Source organism: Ciconia boyciana, chromosome 6 (genome assembly GCF_034638445.1).
Source record: "Ciconia boyciana chromosome 6, ASM3463844v1, whole genome shotgun sequence".
Taxonomy (NCBI): Eukaryota; Metazoa; Chordata; class Aves; order Ciconiiformes; family Ciconiidae; genus Ciconia; species Ciconia boyciana.
This window is the reverse complement of record NC_132939.1, coordinates 43,955,948-43,969,659: the sequence shown is the minus strand read 5'-3', so window position 1 is coordinate 43,969,659 and position 13,712 is coordinate 43,955,948.

The following is a 13,712-nucleotide window of genomic DNA, read 5'->3' as shown; positions in this document are numbered from 1 at the left end:
TCTCCCACGCTGCCCGGGCAGTTTCTCTCCCCATCTGTGCCTATCGTGCGCACAGTTGTGTCCTTTTCTTCCCCCCGACCGTGTCCTCCAACCTGTCTGCTCCCCCTCCTTCCCTCTCCCACCCCTCCACCCCCGAGCCCGCCTCTGATCGCCTGGATATTCGGTTTCTTTCCCTTCCTCAATGTGTGTTCCTGATGTGGTCCTGTCGGAAAAGCTCGTTTACTCTGCTCGGGTCTCCAGTGGTTTAAGGATAATGTTTATCAGAAGTGAACGTGCTCAACTTGTTTCCATTCAACTGCTGAGTGTGGGCTGAAATACCAAAGGTCACATCTACAGTGAGTCGGTAGAGGGCAGGGGGAGCCGAGAGGAATATGAAAACATTATAATATTCAACAGCCTGTTGATCGCTTCTGACCTGCCTGGCAAAAAGATTAATTTTTTTCAGGTAGGAAATCATTGAAGAATCCGAGAGGAAAGGCGGCAGGGAGAGGACGGGGGGCGCAGGGTGGGGGTTTCTCCACCCGGGGAAAAGCACGCGTGGCCGGGCAGGGGGCTCGCCCCGAGGTGCGGGCCGCTCCGCCGGCGGCCGCCTCGGCACCACCCGCGCTCCCACCGCGGGGTCCCCCCAGCTGGGCAAAGCAAAACGAGGGGGGGGGGGCAGCTGAAAGAGACTGGCCGGCCAAGAGCCGGGTTTTCCCTCCCGCTCCTTCCCCTCCGTGCCGAAGGGAGGGACTGAGCCGTGCCGTCCCGCACGATGCTGCCGGAGCCCCGGGTGCCGGCAGCCGGTGTCCCTCCGGGGTCGCTGCCCCTGCCTGCCCCACCCCGACACCGTCGCAGAGAGGAGCTAGAGGCTGCTCCCCCGCCTCTCCCTTCCCTCAAACCCGGCTCTCTCGCCCTCTCTCCGCCACGAACGGGACTTGGCGTGAGTTGCCTGCAGCAAATCGCCTGTACGGCAGCAGCAGCCCCGGTGCGCGGCCGGTAGCGGCGAGGCGGCGGCCGGCAGCCCCCGGCTCCCCCCGCCCATGAGGGCCTTCTCCGGCGCTTGCCGCGGCCGGGGGGCCTCCAGAGAGTGCCCGGCCCCCGGGCTCTCTTCAGCCCCTCCCAAAGCTGGGAGCGGGGTCCCGGCGTGGCAGCATCCCGCCCCTCCGGCCGGGCTCCGGCCTCGGAGGCGGCCGAGGGAGGTCCCCAGCGCCGCCGTACTCACCTCGGCGTGCCCGGCTCCTGCCTCCCTGAGCCGCCTTCACAGAGAGCCCGTCCTCCATGAGGGCCTTTCTGTAGGGGCTCCGCGGGATGCGGTGCCTCGCTGATCCCCAGCTTCCTCCGCTCTTCCACTGTAGGAAGAAGTCAGCCAAATAAAACGCGGCACACACCCCCAGCCCCTCTTTGAAGCTGCAGATTTTTGACGATTTTTTTTGAAGGAAGCTAAACCCCTCTCCTTCCCCCTGGGGAGGTGGCTACTGAGGAGCTATTAAGGCAGAAGGATGCTCGTATGGCAACACGTTTTCTAAGTAGAAGCCCCCCCCGACACTTCCCGAAGGACAAAGCCCCCCCGTGTGTGTAGTCGCGTGGCCGGGTTTCTCGAGGTGGTGTGGGGAACGTGTGGGTCTGGGGTGGCGGAGGTTGGAGCCACGCAGGCGTGGTGCGGCTGTCGCAGGGACTGTCGCACACTGTCGCAGCTGCCCTGCCTTCCCCCCCAGCCCCTGCCATGCGGCGCAGAGCAGCGGAATCCCCCCCGGGAAGAGAGGGGACAGTCTGGAGGGCAAAGAGCACCTTGGAGCCGGGGCGGGGAGCAACGCGGTGGGGGTGTCGGAGAAGCTTTTGGACACCTCTGAAAGAAAGGCGGGGAAAAGCGGGGCAGAGGCAGGTGGAAGGGCAGTGACAGCCTTAGGCCGTGGCTGGAGGTGACCCACCCCGGAGCAACGGCGCTGGGTGATGTAGAGATGAGACACACGGAGCTCTGAAACGGGGCTTTCGTTCGGCACGGAGCTATTCGTACGCGCGGGCGTCTAAAATCGCACGGGATCTCCCGGGATCGCTCCCATTGTCTGCGACACATGGAAGGTCGCAAATGCAGGATGAAGGGGCCTTCGCGTCTCACTGGCGGCCATGTGCATTTCCTTACGCGATCAAATAGCTGAGCCCAGCAGGTTAGAGAGGGCACCGTGCCTCAGCCGGGCGCGGGAGGGGGTGCGGGTCCGGTGCCGGCTGACCCCGCGCTCCCCCGGGGAGGGCAGAGAGGCCGGTCTGCCGCTCCCGCCGCTCCCGCTCCCCCTCCGAGCCCGCGGGCTCCAAAACGCCCGGCCTGACGCCCAGGTCTCAGGTGTGCTGACCCTCCCGCGCAGCCCAGGACAAGCACACTTCGAACAAGCCCCCGGCAGGCGCTTGCTTGGAGGCGGCTGCGAAGGAGAGGGGGATTTTCCCGGGGAGATGCCCCGTTCAGCCAGCGTGCGGCTGCAGGCAGGGACCGCCGCCTCCCCACAGCCCCCGAGCCCCCTGGCGACCCCCGGCCCCCGCCCTTCCGCAGGGGCAGGCCTGGTTTTCCGCTTGCTCTCCCCTTTTCGGGGGAAAAAGGCTTCGTGAGAATGATCCTGGGACACGTTGCCGATCCTTCCTTGGTAGATGTCGCGTGTCTTATTGCTGCCCGCTGCCTTATTTTAGCTCGCTAAAAACCACACTTTTATACGTTTGTGTTCCCATAAACTGTCTGCGTTCATCTACGAAAGTACATGCGAATCCACGAGGGGATATTTTTACATTAATTGAATTAATACAATATTCAAACGTGCACGGAAATACTCGCAACAACTCCGAAACTCCCACAAAAGATTTTTTTATTTTGTCCCGTCCTCAAACAAGGTGGGGAGTGGAGGGGGGACAGTGTCATGTGTGAGTGTGTGATTTCAATTTTAAGAAATTGATTTGACGTCAGGGACAGGACGGAGAATGGAAATGTAATAGGATGAAGTTTTGTTTAACAAAGTTTCATCGGATACAAATAAGCCATGTCTGAACATTTCCTGCATGCTTCTGAAGCAATGGCGGGCAAAACGCAGTTAGGTCTTGGAGTCACTTTGGTGGTGACAGACCCCAAGATCTGAAGGGAAACGGAACATAGCAAGAAGTCAAGGTGCAAGGCTTTTGAGTGTCGTGCTTTTGGGGTAAGGACGCAGCCTCCTGCAAATCTCCTTCTCTGGCATGCAGGAGCAGGGAAGCTCCGTTTCAGCGGTTAGAAAATGTCCACGCAGTGTCGAGTCGTCTCGCCGGCTTGGCTGGAGCGCAAACATCTCGCCTGTGCTGGGGCAGCGGCTCCCCGCGGCTGGGGCCGGCTGGTTCCCAGCGCCCGGCCCGGCCGAGGCCCTCAGCCCCCCGGCCGCCGCGGGAAGCCGCGCCCCGGCCCGGTGGGAGAAGGAGCTGGCAAGGTCTGTAAAAGCTCAGGCGACCCGTGGCGAGTGCCTCCGGGCGTTTGGCCCCTTCCCAGGAGAGAGGAGGGGACAGTCAGCCCCGGCCGCCTTGTCTGGGTTGACCCCCCCGTCTCAGGTCCGCAGCAGATCCTCCCCGGTGAAGGCGAGAGCAGGCGCCTGCCCTGTACGGGAACCCACCGAAGACAGACGAACAGGTGAAATAAATGTACACTAGTGCGCAAACGGGCGAAGAGCCGGCGTTAACGACGCCCCCGCGGACCGAGCCTCCCCGCCGAGCCCCGCCGCCCCTCTCCCCGCTGCCGAGCCCCGGGCCGCCCCAGCCCGGGGCTGCCCCAGCCCAGCCCCCCGGGACGGGGGGCATCCCACCCGGCCCGCGGCGGCGGTGCCACCGTCCTACTGCTTCCACCCTCGCTTGAATATTCAGATGGAGGTTGGGAGGGCTGGGGGGGGGTGTCTTAATGATGTGTTAGTTGCTTGGACAGATTTAATAACTTTGCCGCCACTTGTTCTTAGCAAGCCCTCTGGAAACCAGACAGTGTCTCATTAGGGCTTTCCTGGTGCAAACATTTGACTTGAATGAGCGGTGCTGAGTTAATTTCTCCTTGCGCTAGGATTTGTTTAATGACATATAGGGAAATAGACAATTCTCATGGACCAGGCCATAAAGCTACAGAGGGCCAGATTTTAAAAGCATATTTTGTTCTAATAAAGCAATCGGGTTTTCATTTGTCACATGTAACATGAATTTAGAGTAAATGAAAAAAAATACCTCTATTGTTCTGCATTAAATTATAGGAACCAATTGGGAATTCCTAGGCAATTTTCTCCATTTCTGCCTTCGCTTCTGCAACACCTAGTACCAGTGCCACCTACAGGAATAATCGCATTTTCGAGCTGCTTTCAAGTAACCAGAAGCAGTTGAGAGAGTCCTGGTAGCCCTGTCGTCTTCCTGGGCACACAGCAGAAAGTCTGGCTTCGAAAGTCATTGGTTTTCTTCGTGCCTTTCGTTCGAGAACACACACATGCACCCACACCCCCCAGTGTGCACATGGGTGCAAACCCACGCAGGTTCCTCTGTGCCACGGCAGGTGGGAGGGACGGAGCCCTTCCCGCGGGGGCAGGGGAGTCGCTGCAAGCAAAGGTGTGGGGCAGCGCTGTTGGCGCACACCAAGCAGCGTTTCGGGGTGTCGCCGGCGATGCCCCGCTCGGTGCCGGGGAGGGGGCCGAGCAGAGGGGGGTGGCAGGCCGCCAGCTCCCGCTTGCGCCGGCGGAGCCCAGCACACCTAAGGGCACGGGGAATTTAGGAGCTCGCCTGCACAGCGACTCAAATCAATGCCTGTTTATCTCCTGGCGGTGTTTTACGAGAGGCAGCTACAAGCCAAGAGCGGCTCTGCCTTGCTCTCCTGCACACCTCGGGGCTTTACCTTCGCCTGACGATTTATAACGAATGTCTCCAGAATTCCAGGGGAAGAATTATTATCCCCTCCCTCGCCTCTTTGGTGGGGGAGGCCTTGGCTGGCAGCGGGGTTTCTCCTTCGCTGCGGCCGTGCAGTCCCGCGGAGTGAGCCCGAAGGGGGTCGCCGGGGCGGGGGCGGCGGGCAGCGGCCCGGGCTGCGCTCCCGCAGGTGGCCGCGCCGGGGAGGAAGTTTCCTCCCTCGACTTTGTGTCCGCTAATCCTTTCCCACGGTTAAACCGACCCCCTAAATATTTGTCTTCGGGACTTAACGGCGGTGGCGAGCCTTCCTGGTCAGGTTTGAAAGCGCGCCCTTTTTCGCTCGACCCTTTCTCTCTCAGGGTTTCCAGTTCCTATAGCTTTACGTGCGCCCTAACCCCTGAGCCAAAAATGTGTATGCGGATACCTTCACCCTGTGCATCATACTCGTCGATGCCCTGTTGCTCTGGAAAGGAGATACCTCCGAGATGACCTGAGGTTTCTCTGCGGGGGGGGACGTGGGTGCCCGCGGCTCACGGCCCGCGGCAGCCAGGCCAGGTGGAAGCAGGGGGGAAGGTGTGACACGCAGGGCCCGGGCGCGCCAGGACGCAGTCTGGGCTGGAGGCATTTCCAAAGAAAAAGGGCTTGGTAGCGTTTTCCTCCAAAACCTCGTCTCCCGTTGCATTATACGGTCACAAAACACGGAGGCCTTTTTTTCCTGATAGGGTGGGAAATGCGATCGTGTTTATGAAAGAAAAAAAGCTTTTCGGCCTACGCTGAAAGATTTGTAGCCATTTTCATGTTTTACAACCTGGAGAAAATTCGACCGTTCCCGCTCTGAGGGTTTCCTTTCGTTGTGAGAATAAAAAGGGGGAAAAAAGAGAGGCGGAGAGCGCCGAGCTGCCCTTTCTCCTTTCTCCCTGCCCCATCCCCTCCTGCCTTGCGCGGGTCCGCGGCTGCGCTCGACGCTCCGTGCCCGGGGGGACCCGGGGGGACCCCAGCGTCGCGGCTCTCACCCCCTTCCCCAAAGGGCCGGTGACATTATTGACGCACGTGGAAACAAATGGTTTGCGACGTGAAATAGCAAAGACGTAATCGGGCGCGGAGTTCACTATCGGTAGCTGGTATTTTATAAAGGAAAGGAAAATGTCTGCCTCCCCGGCTTAAAGTTTCTCCGGTGAAACTCAGTATTTTTTACACGGCGGATGCGGGGTCGAGCCCTGCCCGCTTACACCACGCGTGGAAACGAAAGTGTCATTTCACCCACGCTGCGTACCAGCCAAGTGCCAGACTGCAGTTATCCCCAGCAGCCTGCGCTGCCGCGTCTCCGGCAAAAGCCCCGGGCCGGGCCGGCCCGGGGGCGGGAGGGCTCCGGCCGCCCGCGGGGGCTGCAGCCCGGCGAGACCGGGGCAGGGCAGCCCGCTCCCGCCCAGGAGCCGCTGGCCGCCGGCGTGCAGAGCTCGGGGGCCGGCTTTCGCACCGGGCCGTCTCGATTTCGTTTGCAAAATATTTCTCTCCCGCAACTGCGGTGTAATAACTGAGAGGATGAAACCCACCCAGCGCGTTTACAACGTCGAGACGCCGCAACGTTTAATGCAGAACGGTGCTGTAAATATACATATTTCTTTCCTTTGGAGAAGAACGGCTATTTCGAGGGAAGAAGACCGCTGCCCCTCGCCACTGCCCACCTAACATGACTCCGCTCCCGGGGAGAGGCACATGCCGTTCGGCGCAGAGGGTTTTTTTCCCTCGGGCTTCTGGCGGCGTCAGAAAACGACATTTAAGTGTGGCTTCCCCGTGGGTTTTCTGCCAAACGCAGCAATAACGAGTAACGCAGGGACGATGCGGGGCCAGCCGCGGCGCTGAGGGGCAGTTTGGCTTCCCCCGTCGTGCTGTGATTTTGCACACACCCCACACCCCCCCTTTTCCAGGGGCTGCGAGCGCTGATGTCTGAGCCCCAGAGCCTGTAGGAGTCCGCCAAAGGGACTCCTCTGCCGGGACCCCCATCCAGCCCCGAGGGGCGTGTGCAGCCCGGGGGATGCGGGAGAGGGGCGGCCTGCAGCCAGCAGCCCGGCAGGCCGGGGCGATCCCTTGCCCCCTCCTGCAGCTGCCCCCCTCCAGCCCCCTCCAGCCTCCTGCGCCAGGGAGAGGGCGCAGCAGGACCAGCGCCCGGGCCGCAGAAGCGCCCCACTCCTGGCAAGGGAGCCCCGGAGCATCCCCGACGGGAGCAGCTTCCAGGCTGGAGGGCCGGATCCGGCCACTGCAGTCTGTGACCGCCCTGGGATCACTTCCAGCGGCGGAGCTGGAGAGAGGAAGGTGAGGGAATTTTGCTGTGTGCAGCCCCGTGCTGAGCACCGAGGCATCGTTTCAGCGGCTATAGGCGGCTCCACGCCGACAGGCAGTGAGGGCTGCTCGCTGCCTGGCCCCGGCTCAGACTCCCTCGGGACATCCCGGTGCCACCTACTTGGCCCCGGCGGCAGGGCCCCGTGTCACAGCGGGCTGCTGCTCACTGCCTGCCCTCACCACTGCCCCGGGACTCCTGCGTGCTGCATCCACCCGGCCTTACCAGTGTTTCCCTTGACAGTTTTCCTCCTACCCAAGGATGAGATTCGAGATATCCCCGTTTGGGACGTTTTTCCTCGGAGCGTTTTAGGTCATCTCAGACCGCCCAACAGGCAGAAGGTGCTCAGCGATGGGGCAGGGGAACAGAAGGGCCGTGGGAGGTGTGGGCTTTTCCTGCTGCTTGTCGGAGACTAGGACCTATATGACGGGAAGAAAGGTGATGCCAAGGCCTCCAGAGAAAGTTTGCTGGCAAGACCTCCAAGTATAGCTGCTGTGAAGGTCTCCAGGCATCCCTGCTGGTGATGCTGCATGGCAGCCCCCCCCCCCCGCAGCCCTGTACCAGGGCTTCTCTGCGTGACAAAAGTCGGTGCTTATCCCAAATCAGGGAAACCCCGGGTGCCCTCGGCGGGAGGCTGAGTCAGAAGCTCCCAGTGCAGTGCCAGGTTTACTGCATCTCTGCGACTTCCAGGATCGAGACCTGGAACTGAGACCTAACCCAGGCGAGTGACCCTTTAGCTGCAAAGGCCTGCTGCCAGTCACTGGGCAGAGGCAGGGTGAAGTGGTTGAGGTGAGGCTTGGGCACAAATTCGTAGATTGGTGCCCATATCTATGAACTCAGCAACTGCTCAGCAATTTAGGAAACTCAGTCCAGCTGCTTCCATTCATTGTCATAATCTGCAGATATTTGTCCGACGTCTCTCTTGTATCACCCAGAGCACTGTGAACAGCCTCTTAGTCTCTGATATCAGGATATAAGCCACATAGTACCTCTCTTCACTTGCGTACAAACACCCTCCACTTATAATAGGAGTAATAGATGAAATGTCACTTAGGAAAAAAAAGCAAACAACATCCTGTTGTTCTTCAAATTTGAAGGGTTTGTTTATTCTTTGTATGCACACAGTTTAGGATGAAGGCAGGGGCTTCCACGGGATTTAAATAGGTGCCCTTTTTACCTTGTAGTTTTTAACCTGTGTCTTCCCCTAGTAAATTCATGACTATCTGACTATTCATGACTATTCATGACTATGACTATCAAAAGAAAAAAAAAAACCTATTATAAATCCCATTCCTGTTAAATATAGTTGCAAGACCAAATAATTGTGAGGTTCTGAGCGGAAAATTCATTTGAAAGAATCAGACAGTCATAGATTAATTATGAATGTATTGTTATTGTAAATTAACAATCATTTTACATTTGGACAGCAGCGTGATAGAAGATACAAAACACTATCAGGACCACTTCCTATATTAATAACTGTACAGCTTTCTTAAAAGAAATTGCGATGGTTTCTTCAGGAACAAAAATGGTTTAAAACTTCTGAGCCTATTACCTTCAGTATTTCTGCGCTTATACACATACAATACAGTTTCTCATTTACAAACGAATCTGAGCACACTGTTCCCAGAAACAACGCAAAAGAGGTAGGGTTACACTGGGAATGCGGTGTGGATTTAGACAATAAAGACAAACTTTAGTTTGGCTTTCAGAAATGGTTTTATTAAAAGTCAGCTAAAATCTTTGTGCTCGTATTTCCCGGTTAGTATGTTCTTTGAATGTACAGGTGTGCATTAAAATTGGTCTCCTTTAGACATATGTGTATGGCTATATGCATACGAGCGCTCGCTCGTTGGACTAAGGGAAAGGTATTGGGCTGTTAGGATGACCAAATCCAGCGGCAGTGGGGAAAGGACTTTACAGGCTCGGACCTCTGTGTTAGTGAGTCGGCGTGGAGAGGCCGAGGGCAAGTCACGACGCTTGCCCCGAGCGCCCGGGTGTGTGGGGGAGCCCGACCCCCGCCGTGACACCGAAGGACCCCACGGGCTCTCCCGCCCAAGAGAATCGCTTTCGGAGCCCCCCGGGCGACACCCGCCCGATGCCAGCCCAAGGTGACCGCCTGAAAACTGCAGACAGCGACCGGGTGAGCAGGTCCCCGGCCGCGGCACACGCCTGCGGCCCTTCGCAGCCCCTTCTGCCCCGCGTTCGACAGCGGCTCTTCCCGCCTCCCGGCCCCCGCAGCAGCCCCCCGGTCCCCGCGGGGCCGCACCCTGTGCCTTCGGTGGCCCCCACCCCGAGACAGGGGACACCGCCAGGCAACATCGGCTGCCAACGGGGTAAAATTCGCGATCGCCCGGGTTTTTATCACTTCGGAGGCGCCAGCTTTTTGACCGGGAAGCTGTACGCCGGATCGTCTCGGGTTGCCCACCCCATCCCTCCCCTTCAGCTGGGGCAGCCCTCGGAAAGAGAGGAGCCGGGGGATGCGACACCGGGACCGCACACGGCTGCGCGCAGGGAGCGCGGACGTCCGCGGATACTGCGCGCAGTGTCCGGCCCGGGCGCAGTGCCCCACCCGGTCGGGGAGAGGGGCAGCCCTGGTCCCAGCTGCCGGGGCAGCAGAAGGAGCCCCCGGGGCCGAGAAATACCCCCGTTCTCTCTCCCGGCGAGGAGAGCGGTAAGTGCTTGTCTTTTCCCATCACACGGTCCGTATGTAGCTATATATATATATATTTGTTTTCAGCATAGTTGTGTCTTACACGATCCGGGACGTTTTCTGGGAGCGGGAGGACGTTCCTTCCCCAGCACCTTTGCCGGAATACCCAGGGCAACGTTTGCCTCCGGCTCCTGCACTGGTGCTCCCCGACTGCGTGCTTAAACCCAACGCGTTTGTTCCTGCTCGTTTATTTTTCTCTTGGTGTGCTTTGGGACTCTCTAAATAAGCTGTCGGTAATGTATCTAAATCCCTTCCGGCTTCAGAAGCAAATGCAGGCTCTTCTGCCTCTCTTTTTTCCATCTCTCCTTGAATCTTCGAGCCGGATGGGAAGGGGTGGGGGAAGACGCCACAACGATGTGGACAGAGCGGGAGAGAGAAACATATTTTCGCGAGTCCGGAGGGTGACATTTCTCCCGGCAGGAGCCCGCAATCCACGCAGGAGGGGGCGGAGGGTGCCGGGCCCGGCTGCGGGGAGCCCTCCTTCGGCGCCCGGGTGCAGGGGCGGCTCCGCTCCGCCGCTTTGCCAAGGTGGTGTTTGCCTGGAGAGGCTAATGTGCTCTTTCTACAGTATTTCTACCCGTTGCACGGTAGGAAAAAGGGGTCCGCTTTGCACGAGCACCGTGAAATACCCGGCGAGAGAAGCAGCCCTGCCCACCACCCGCGGTCTCCGGGGCTGCCTGAATTTGCCGGAAGTGGAGGCAGGAGCTGTGGGTGCACGGCGTCTTCGTTTTTTAGGGAAACCTAGTTTTATTCTCTTGCCAGGTTGATAATAAGAGTGGTTAGTGATTTGGAGCAATACGCGCCTCGTCCTGCTTACCAGAGATCGCTCTGGGAGCAGCCGCCCGCCTCCGAAAAGCGCCGTGGGTAGGTCTGACACTGGGGAGCCCGGAGGGGGCTCAGGGTCGGACCGTGGTGCCGGGGGGAGCCCCGGCCGCCCCGGAGGGGATATGTGCCCGCCAGCTGCCGTGGGGTTTTTTTCCCAGGTCTTCGGAAAGCACCTCCGGGGAGAGGGAAACAGACGGGTAATGAAAGGTCCCTCTCCCGGCGTTGAATTACAGTGTGCCTGCCCCATCAAAACCATCACGCTGCAGCCTCTGCCCCACCAGCCAGGCTCTCGGGCCAGGCCCGGAGCTGGGACAGAAGGTGACCCCATCGTCTAGCGGCGACTGCAGTGTGGCCTCATGTCTACTGCTCCCGCAGCCGCAGCCGTCGGGCTTCCCCTTCTGTCTGCTAGCCATCCTCTTAAAGTGTGGCTTCTCATTTAAAATAGAGAAGCAGCTCCACAGCCTCCCTCAAGTCGATGTCATGTGTGGTTAGAATATCCCTTGCTTGCTGGGTGGTTGGGGTGGAGGAAAGTCTCCGAGCTTAACTGTGCTGGGAATTTTCCACTTTCATTTCAGTCACAGAAACTGGTTGTTTCCAGCGTGGAAAGTGCTTCCAGGCCTCTGCATGATTAAATTCATCTGCAGCATTTGGGATGGGACATTGCAGTGACAGAGACAGAGACTGGGACTTTCTGCTGGGTAATGACAAGGCTGCAGGCATTGTAATTTGGAGAGTATTCATATACCAAAGCGTTATCTCTCCCTCGCGCTCCTTCCCCATCTCCTCTCTGAGTGTGAAGGTAATCCTGGGCTAAGTGCAGTGTTTATATCTAACATTCCCCTGCACGTTTAAGTCAGTCACACAATTTTAAGAATAACTAGTAAACCATGAAAGACAGATTCAAGCATTATCATTCATCCAGCTTATGGTGGCATCTACACAGAAGATAGTGAATCCCATGTTGATAGTGGTAATGATGATTGCCTTACTTGCTGTAAAGCAAGAACCACAGGAAACAAGATCAATACACTTAAAATAACAGGGTACCTCTCACTGACAGCTGGTTTATCTTTTTTCATTCTTCCCTCTGCCATTCCCAGGATTACAGTTTTCACTTTATGCTTTCTCTCTTTCTCCGGTATCACTATTGCACTTGAATGAGATTACTCACAACTGAAGGGCTTCTCTGCTAATAGTCTCTGTCCTTGACGTCCTTTTTTACCTTACCAGTCCTTCAATACTACAGAAGTCCTGTACTCCTTCCTGAGATCCAGTCAGCCATTTGACCCCTCTTGAAGCATTTAAGAAATCTCTGATTTCTTCTCCTCTTTCTTCAGGTCATTATGTTTGTCTGCCTGTGAGGACACAAACCTGAAAACCTTTCTACTAATCTAAGGAGAAATGGTCCCTTCCAGCTGATACACAGAAAGAACAAGTCCTCTCAAACAAACTATTATGTTAAAGCCACGCAGGTGGTCTGCTGTGCCCAGCCATGGGCAGAGCTCAGCCCTCCCCAGGCTGCCAGTGGGTGTGGAAGCCGCCTGGAACTGGCACACCTGGAATTTCACATGCAGTGCCCGACACTTGCACAGTCAAGCCCAGGTTTCCAGGTATTTTCTTTCCGGGCTTAATTCCACCAGCATGCACCAGAGCAAGTAATATCTTATTCAGCAGTGAGTTTCACTCAGTCTTAGTCATGAAGATGGAATTGGTCCTACAACAACAACAATAGCTCTTTACCTGAGTCCTTTCCAACACTCCCTACCTGGCCTCCCCATCACAAAAGCAAACAGAAGCTCCCAGAAAGCAGCAGCAAGTTCAGAGAGATCTGGCTTCTCACCAGTTCGAATTTTGCCAGGTGGTGCTTGCTCCAAGAGCTTTAGCTATAGCATTTCCTTTCTAGTATCGAACTTCTGGGATGACACTAACTCTTTTATGCAATGGAGAACTAAACACTTTTAAAATAAAGTTATCTAGTGGTTAACAGTACTGACTCTTGTGTATGCTGCTTCTAACCTGAATCTACCTAGCCTTAGCTTTCAGAAACCAAAAATTAAAATTACTTCATCTTCTAGACAAAAAGTCTCTCCGTTTGATAACAGGAGTGGATTACAGCTCTTGGCTCAATCCCCCACCTCTCTCCCTCCTACGCTTCCTTCCATTTCTATACTGAAGCCTGTGAGAGCTATATGTGGACATTGGGGAAGAGGACTCGTGCCTATCAGCAGCTACAATTACTTGAGTACCTCCGTCTGGTGCAAGGTGAGCCAGCTCAGGCCATGTGTAACAGATGAATAACTGGGCATAGCACATTCAGTAGAAGTTTCCTCTATGCACGATTATTTCTGGGTATTTCTGAAATAATTTTCTGGGGTTTTTTTGTTGCCTTCCATTTTGGTCACATCCAGCTCCATTGTACAAGATGCTGAGTAACAGCTCATGAACCCTATTAAGTAATGGCTCCAGGGTTTGTTTACCAACATCCACTAGAGACTCCAGCTTTTCTGTAGAAACAGAAACTGAGCCCGGGCTTATCCAGGTATCAAGCTGTCACATTCCTTGGGGCCTGCAGAGCAAACTGGCCTTTGTGAAGAATGTTTACCATGACTGTAAGGCAGCTGTGTTTAGAGAGTCATTTCAGGAAAGTCTAGAAATAACCAGCTGGCGTTCCATAACAGATTTGTACCTAATTGTATGGGAAGAACAACCGTTCATCAACTGGAGCTTTGCATCCATCACAGGTAATACAATGAAATGGCAGTGACAAGACTCAGAGTCAAACAAGCATGTGGGGAAGTCTTCAGGGTCTAAACGTCAGCCGGCACTCAGCTCTAATGAAGATTTTAATTTATCAATTATTTCAGGACCTGTTCCTGAAACATTAATAGAGGAGCCAATTGGTGTAATCCTGACCTCTGTGCCAGTGGTAATTATTGCTGCTCAGTGGGACCGTCACTAGCTTTAGACTCTTGCTGTGTG